Here is a 7,316-nt window from a genome sequence, read left to right as displayed (position 1 = left end):
GTGAATTTTTTGTTTTTTAACAATAATTTCACTCATTTTATAATGAGAAATGACAGATATGAAAATCCTTATGTGTAGGAAATGGGGGGAGAGGGATGCACTGATAATTAAAATGTACTAACTTTCATTAATGTTCACATAAAACAAACTTGATGTTTTAAGTAAGTTAGCAACAAAGTGATTACTTAAATGCTGGCAAACAATGAAATATAACTTCTGATATATCCAGTAAAATACATTGTATTATAAACATTAGGCATAAATATTACCATCTATTTATATTAAGTAATAAGTTTTGAAAGACTTCATCAATAAGAGTGAATATGTTAAATAACTGTGTGCTATAATCTTTTATTGAGGTTTTATATATGATACATCCTACTTTACTATGATTGAATTGCTTGTCATCTATCTTTCAAGTAAATATTAATTGCTTATACAATAAGTCGACATTTATATTGCATTAGAATTCTGTCTAATCTACAGTAGTACTATATCTGTTTAAAATAATATAAATATTGCGTATTCCTATTACAAGTATTCTCCATATGATATTTCAATTTATGGAGCTTGGATGTTCTGGATTGTCAAGGCATGAGTGATAATCTGATGGACTTAGGTTTATCCATCAGATTAGGAATGATTTTCATTCTATAGCTAGTGCAGATCTTAGTTTTGCTAACATTTATTACCTTAAATTTGTTATTTCACAAAAACATTTTTAGCATGCCTGACCAAAACATTACTTTATTGGTAAACACATAACTCAATTGATGAACAACACCTGAATTTCAAGTAACGGACGGCAACCCACCGTCTATGTTGAAAAAAGTAACGAGATAACCACGGCTTGAACAAGACAAAACTTTTAATATCCAAACATCTAAAATTAATTGTTAGTAACAAAATAGATTAAGTGCTTTCATCTGCTCAGTGCAGACTTCTTCAGAACAATAAACACTGTTACAATTCATCCATTTAAAAACTTTTTGGCGCCAAGTTTCCTTTCTCAGATTTAAAGTGCAAGTGCCTGAATTTCTTTAATGTTTCTCATAACATCCTGCATTATGTTAAAACAAATTACAATCAATACAATTGCCTATATCATGTCAATCTAATATATAAAAAATTATTTACTAAATATTTACTACATATATGAATGTATATTGAATAAAAATACAAATAAAAATGTTTTACCTTCTAAAAATGTCGAGACTATATGTTGACATACATCTTTAAATACCAACCAAAGTACTACGCTAACTAAAAAACTAGATTAATGAATATGAATTGTACATTCAATAGTGCGTACATCATTTAATAATACAATTAATAATATAATGCCCAACTTTTCATTAAAATATTGTATATAAAATTATATATAATTATGTATAATGATTTATTGCAATATCAAAAATGGTTTGATGGATATATAATCATTAATACCAGGTTCTCTAGTTGCATCAGTCCGTATCTGCCAGACACTCTCCCTTTTACTTAACATTGCTTTAAAGTTTCCACCACGGGTAGAACTATTAACCTGATCTATTATTGCAAACTTAAAACTATGTTTTTCACCTTGTTTATTTGTGTGCCTATAAAGTGCGTTCTTTGTATCTTTAGTCTTTATTTTATACAGGTGATCATATATACATTTTCGGAATTGTCTTTCCGTCTTACCTATATAGAAAGCAGAACATGATATACATTTGGCCAGATAAATAATATTCCTAGTATTACAGTTACCCCTCTTAAATTTTATATAAGTCTGTCTTATATCATCCAATCTACATCCTTCATTTTCATTAATGGCTGAACACTGGTTGCATGACCCACATCTCCTAGCGGCTCCATTTTTATTACTACTTTTTGTATCTACTGTGCTGTGTTGCAAAAGTTTTTTGATGTTCATACCCATCTTATGTACAAAACTAGGTCTCATACCCACTACCTCTTTGACTTCATCATCCACTATTAATGTGTTCCAATATCTTGTAGTAATGCTTTTAATTTCATTAATGTATGTTGAATACATCAAAGTACATACTCGATTGAAAGGACTGCTATCACTAACTACCTCCATTACTTTAATATAATTCATTTCAATCCCCAAAATGGGAGGGAACTTTTTACCCCATTCGTTTTTCACATATTTAGAAACATCATTTAATAACCATCTAGGATGCCCTCTATTGGCGAACATAGTGGTAATAAATTCAATTTCCTTTTCCATCACCTCTAATTTTGATGACATTCTTGCTGCCCTTATGCATTGTCCTTTAAATATATTTTTCAACATATGTTTTGGATGATTACTAGAATATTCCAAATATCCATTAGAAAAAGTATTCTTCCAATATATTTCAGATTGGAATCCACTATTAGTGTGCCTAATAAAAGTGTCTAAGTATGATATCCCTTCATTACTAATGTATGTGAATTTAAAAAAAATCACTGGTGTGATTAATATATTCAATAAAATCTTTTAGTGTCCTCAGGCCCATTCCATAGGATAAACATATCATCCAAAAATCTTGTGTAGTAGGATATATGTTTGTAAAACTCACTATTAAATAAATACTGATTTTCCCATTCCAGCATAACCATATTTGCAAATATGGGGACGCACGATGCCCCCATAGCTACACCTCTAGTTTGTTTAAAATATTCCCCTTCAAAGTATATAAAATTGTTGTCTAACACTATGCCCATCATATCAGTTATAAGATTAATACGATCCCAATTCATATTGGAGTATTTTCTTAAACTACTGCAAAAATCTTCCATTCCTTGGTCTCTAGGAATACTCGAGAATAAGTCAACAACATCAATAGTGATGTAAGTTAATTTCTCTTCCCATATATCTGGAGTGAGATGGGATAAAAACATCCAAGAATCCTTAATCAAATGTGGTATATTAACATAGATTGGTTTGATCCATCTATCTATTACTACTCCAATTTGGAATGTTTTCAATTTGCTTCCTGATATGATGGGACGAAACGGTGGTTTTACTATGTCCTTATGCACTTTGGGGATGCCTACAATAGTAGCTAAAATGGGAAATTCGACCTTCATAAACTTGTATGTTTCTTCAGTTATTCTATGATCTATCAAATATTCTTCCACGGCTAAATCAATCTTTCTATAACAAATATGGACCTCATTTAAAGATGTGATGTCATAATTTCCTGACTCCATTAGGATCTTTTGCATTTCATTTGTGTAATCAATCGAATTGTACAATACAATGTCCCCTCCCTTGTTAGGTTTCATAACTCTAATGTTGTTGTTCTTGGATAATTCCACCAGACATTGCCTCTCTTTTAAATTTAAATTGTCCTTTATTTGTTGTTTATTAATTGTTTTCTTAAACCAATATATATCAAAACAAACTAATTCTTCAAAATTAGAGACTTTTTTATGGCTAGGGGGAATGTATGTACTTTTTTTCCTACATATGTTCTTATTTAAGATGACCGCATTCATTGATTTATCAATGTTATTGTTGAAGGACAGTGCTAAATTAAGCCTTCTACAAAATAATTTAAATTCTGTAATAGTATCAACCACATTGAACTCAACTGTGGGTATAAACTTCATACCCTTAGTAAATAAAGAACCATGCTCTTCTCTAATGGTACTGTTTGTATAATTATAAACCATTAGATCATTAAATTGATACACATCAGCAGATGAAAGCGCTTAGTCTATTTTGTTACTAACAATTAATTTTAGATGTTCGGATATTAAAAGTTTTGTCTTATTCAAGCCGTGGTTATCTCGCTACTTTTATCAACATAGCAGACGGTGGGTTGCCATCCATTACTTGAAATTTATTGGTAAACACTCAAAGTATAAAACTGATAATTTTGTTTAAAAGCTCAAACATATACTTTATAGTTATCAGAGGAAAATATGTAATAGTCACAGTAAAACAAAAAATACATAGTCTAAAGAACCTAAGATGGATTTAACTTTATTATCTTTAAATACCAGAGGCTTAAGCAATCCTAACAAGAGATCAAATTTACTGAAATATTTAAAACTGTAAAAAGCACACATTGTCTTCCTTCAAGAAACTAATTTCAAAACAAATGACAATTACAAATGGAATCCTAAGGAATATATGTGCAATCCACTTATAAGACAGAGACAAAAGGGGTAACAATGTTATGGAAAACAAATGTGATTAACCCAGAACTTATTTTTAAGTATGAAGATAAAAAAGGCCTTATGGCATTAGTAATAGTTAAATATAATAGAATATGGACCCTAGCCAATCTATACTGGTTCCCAGGCATTGGAACAGGAACCGTTAAAAAAAAACTTGGATTTCATTTCCAGTAATTATAAAGGCAACTTAATATTAGGAGGAGATTTTAACTGTATATTTGATATTTCTGAAACTACAAATAAAAGACCACTGTGTACATCTGCTGTATCAAAAGCTTTAAACAAGTGGGTAGTATCATTTCATCTTGTAGATACTTTCAAATTTAAAGAAGATACATATTTTTTTTTTTCAAGATCACAGATTTGGTACCCAAACTAGAATAGATAAAATATTTGCTGCCCATGACTTACACTATAAAATCATTAATTTCTCAATCATTCCCTGCCCCTTTTCAGACCACAATTCATTGATACTAAAACTTCAAAATGGGTAGAAACCATTAATCTTTAACTCCAGAATTCCAGCATATATAACTAAAATTAAAGAGTTCAAACCATGGTTATTATCTGAATTACAGTTCTTCTTAGATATTAATTACACCACAAAGGTAAATAAAATAATGATATGGGACTCATTAAAAGCTTAAATATATGGTAAAACCCTAACTTGGTATAAAAAAAAAACAGATCTACAATCCAAACTTTTGTCAGTAAAAGCTGAAAAAAAGCAAAATCATTTGGCGATGAAAAAGAAAGTAGAAATATTAAACAATAAATAAAACAAAATTCTAACACATAAAACTAGTTTCACTTTAGAAAAACTAAAAATGAATACATTGGCCACTTCTCCCAAATATCTACATAATTTATCTACAAGAATCAAAATACAATCAAAAGCTAATAACATTAAAAGTATCTTCCGTGAAAAGAAAGGGAAAAATGTCTCGGATATAGGGGACATTCTTGATGCCTCTAGAAATCACTATATGGAACATTTCCAAAAAGAAAATATACATATCAATCAATTAAATCTAGATGAAAAATGTTCTAATATATAAAAAAAGCAGAAAAATTAAAACTAGATCTGCAAGCAGTCATATCTTACAAAGAAATTACAGATACAATAAAAGAGGGTAAAAATAATAAAGCTCCAGGTATAGATGGCATAATTATGGAAAAATATAAACTTTTTCCTTCAAAGATACTATCTGTCTTCCATAAAACTCTATTAGAAATTCAGTCACAAGCTTTAATATCGTCTTGGAAATATTCCTTAATCACACCGATCCTAAAGGAAAACAAATCCCCAAACCTCTGTACCTCATATAGACCTATATCATTATTAAATACTGACTATAAGATATTTATGGCAATATTAACAAACAGAATGAAAATACCACTATCCAAAACAATAAATAATGATCAAACTGGATTTATATATCATAGACACACATATGGCAATATTCAAATGATAATTTATCTTATAGATTATGTTAATAAAGAAAATAAACACAGCCACGAGAACAAGAGACTTAAACCTCAACACAGAAATAAATAGGACGTGCTGGAGGGACAGATTCATAACCCAGAGGCTCCCTACACTCTGGAACAGAATCCCAGTCCATGTTAGGCAGAGCCCCTCACTGACTCTATTCAAGAGAAATCTCGACGAGTGGATGGGAGATCGTAGGTTTACCCCGGGGGTCATCTCTGTGTCACTACTAGACAGAGGCACAGTAAACTAAACCCTAAAAGGGCGTAGTATTCTCATCCTAAGGGGTGGTGAAAGCCACACACACTCTGGCTAGGCTTATAAATGCCCTAGGGCAGATAGCCTAGTACGAACCTATGAACCTATGAACCTATAATTGGCTTAGATATAGAGAAAGCCTTTGAGTCCCTAAATTGTGACTATTTATTAAAAATCCTAGTACTATTTCAATTTCCTGCATCCTCTGTTCATCTCCTAAAGAATATATATATATATATATATATATATATATATATATATATATATATAATTTAGCGTATGTCAAGTTAGGTCCTTTTACCTCTGAATCTATACATATAACAAAAGGCACTAAACAAGGATGTCCCATGTCACCAATTCTATTTGCTCTGGCTATTGAAATATTGGCAGATTCAATTAGTAACAATATAAAAATCAAAGGAATAGATGTTTATGAACAATGCAATTCTAAAGTAATGCTATTTGCTGATGACATATTAACATTATGTAATACAAAAGAGACATTAGAAGAATTAGATATATTAATTGACAAATTTCACATGACTTCAGGACTCCATTTCAATAAATCAAAATCAAAATTATTATTAAAAAAAAAAGAACTGCAGACTAAGGGGGATTACATCATAGGGAAACAAGAATCTACCTTAAAATATATAGGAATTGAGTCAAGGATAATAATGAATTTGTCTCAAAAAACTACAATAATATCATCAACACAATTAAAATCTCTGTGGAAAAATGGAACAAAATAATATTAACATTTGAAGGTAGACTACAGTTAATAAAAATTGTTTTACTGCCCAAGATTATGTATATAGCCTTTGCAATATAACTGTTACCAGAAAGGAATATATTTAAAGAAATAAATTCATGCCTAATAAACTTTTTATGGTTTCCCAAAAGAAACAGAATAGCTTTAATACGTCATATCAGACCATGAAAACAGGGAGGATTAAACTTTCCTCATATAAAAACATACATAAAAGCATCAATATCTAAAACAATATCAGATTGGATAAGTCCAAATTACTCTGCAAATTGGTACTCTGCAAATTGGAAGGAATTACTAACTGTAATATCAATAAATAAATTTGATTTACAAAAAAAAGAAAAATTTCAAATAACAGATAAAAGCAAGTTGCCATGGCACGGATTATGTATTAATATGCAATATAATATAACATAACTAAAACTAGTATGATTAATTATTACATTGGCTCATTTGGGAAAATTATTAATGCAAATATTGATTTAAAAATCTGGTTTGATATTTTAACACCAATTATAGTCACAAAGAACTTTCCATATAAAATATATAAAGAAATGATTAATTCCTGGGAAGAGAAAGGATTTGTTTGTTGGCTCCAGTGTATCAAAGAACTAAAAGTTT

General features: G+C 29.8%; 1 protein-coding gene across 1 annotated transcript in view; it reads left to right on the top strand.

Moving 5' to 3' along the window:
• Positions 1-7,316, top strand: part of LOC122815312 (zinc-binding protein A33-like) — a 327,419-nt gene that overhangs the window by 94,661 nt on the left and 225,442 nt on the right. The window lies entirely within an intron of this gene.

The sequence above is a fragment of the Protopterus annectens genome, chromosome 11.part0 (assembly GCF_019279795.1).
Source record: "Protopterus annectens isolate FY-2018-M chromosome 11.part0, PAN1.0, whole genome shotgun sequence".
In the NCBI taxonomy this organism is placed as follows: Eukaryota; Metazoa; Chordata; order Ceratodontiformes; family Protopteridae; genus Protopterus; species Protopterus annectens.
The sequence above is the reverse complement of the archived record's forward strand: the minus strand, read 5'-3'. Positions and strand labels throughout refer to the sequence as shown.